The sequence below is a fragment of the Phalaenopsis equestris genome, unplaced genomic scaffold, assembly GCF_001263595.1.
Source record: "Phalaenopsis equestris unplaced genomic scaffold, ASM126359v1 Scaffold000777, whole genome shotgun sequence".
NCBI lineage: Eukaryota > Viridiplantae > Streptophyta > Magnoliopsida > Asparagales > Orchidaceae > Phalaenopsis > Phalaenopsis equestris.
The window spans coordinates 256,721-258,615 of record NW_018165217.1 but is presented as its reverse complement, the minus strand read 5'-3'; positions in this window follow the sequence as shown (position 1 = coordinate 258,615).

The following is a 1,895-nucleotide window of genomic DNA, read 5'->3' as shown; positions in this document are numbered from 1 at the left end:
GGGGGTGCTGTCGGCGGCCTTCTAGAATATTTAATTCTGGACTCTCGGGAAAAACCCACCGTTGGCGCCGTCGGCGCCGTCGAGCTCGTCGTTGGCGCCCAAGATCAAATCTTAATATTTTGGTCCTTTTTGCTCCAAATTCGCTCCTTTTTGCATCTTTTTTCTCCAATGAGCAATCTTTTTGCTCCAATGAAATGAGCATAATTCAACATACCTGCAACAAAACATCAAAAATACATTTCTTTAAAGTGTAATATCATCAAAATCAGTGTAAAATAAGTATGAAAATCTCAACATATTTTCCTTCAGTAATGCTTATGATTATTTTTTATGATATTTCGAATCTTTTTAATCTGATTCCTTTATTTACGGATGGCCATATGTGGTGCAGGTGATCAGCTACTTCTTCAACCTCATATTTTGTGGACCCTTTAGACCACCTAACATAGATAAAAGAGGAGGTTGTCTACTCCTATCAATTCTTCCAATGATGTTGCACCTCCTCTGGCACCACCTCCCCCACCTGCTGCTGTTACACCTCATGTGGCTTCTCCTCTCCTACCGGCTATTGATATACCTCTTGCAGCACCTCGTTCCACAGTCATTGTTGCCACCCCTCCAATGACCCATGTTTCCGCACCAGATGCTTTCTCGTCTCCTGTGATGCCTGTTGTTTCCTCAACTATTACTCCACTTGTTGTTATCATAACTTTTGAGCCTAGCCCGTCGACTCTTTACCCCTTGAGAGTATTCTTATTACCAGAGAGGGACTTTTATGTTTATTTTAATAGTGTATTATATTTATTCTTCATGCTATATGTTTTTTCAGTAATTAATTTGTTTCTTAAGCAGATTCATTCCCCACAATCTACCTGTCAGCTACAACACAAAGATTATCATAATCAGTTATGATGAGCCCTATCTGTTACTGAATCAGATATCTTTAGCGACACGGGACATTTCATTCAGAGTGTTTGAGGTACGATCATGTAATTCAAATCAAATTTGTCTTCTTTCATTAATTTTTTATACAAACATATGCATTTTTTTTTTGTTACAGAGGTCCTTCACCAAGCTTCCAAAGCACAACAAACAGATTCATCGAATCTTCAAGATTTGGATAAGCATCACTTTGCCGACATGTTCATGATAGCCCATAGGAGGGGTAAGCGGTTTGCCTGGATTGGTGAGGGGCTATGGGTTCAGTTGACCATGGCTTGGGCCTTTCTTGATTATGATAGGAAGAGGCAAAGGAACCAAACAAACTAGGTGACGGAGTGGCTAGGGGAGTTACACGCTATATTGACGGATCAGTTCCTCATATGGAGTATTATAGGTGATAGGAAAATTTTTTTTTAGATATTTCAACATCAATTGAGTTTTTGGAGTATTTTTTAGCGTTAATCGTTTTTGCATGCAGCACAGACCAAAAAGTTAAGCCGTGTTCCCTCCATTGAGGACCTACATGTCTGAACTCGTCGGCGCTTGGGGACTGTTGTCGGCACTATTTTTGGTGTGGGGTTTGCCCGTAAGAAGCTGTCGGTCATCGGAATTGAAATCCTGTTGCCCACTTCGAAAGGACGTTTAAAAAAAAATTTAGTTTTGAAAAAGATGAAGTCAAACTGACCCCATAATTTTCATAGTTTAGATGAAAGAGCACTTTATCTCAAATCATGTATCTATCCCGAAGGATGAACGCAAGAATTGAGAGTGAGGCTCGATCAAGTAAACTAAAGAAAGTTATAACATCCGTTTGGTCTGCGAAACCAATGTATTGGCCGACAAGTTCCCCTATTTAATATAAGGAATTAAATAGGGTTTATATTATGCTGGGTTCGGGAAAAGCTTCCTATAAGGGCAAACCCCTATAGTTAATTACATCTTAGGTAACAAAA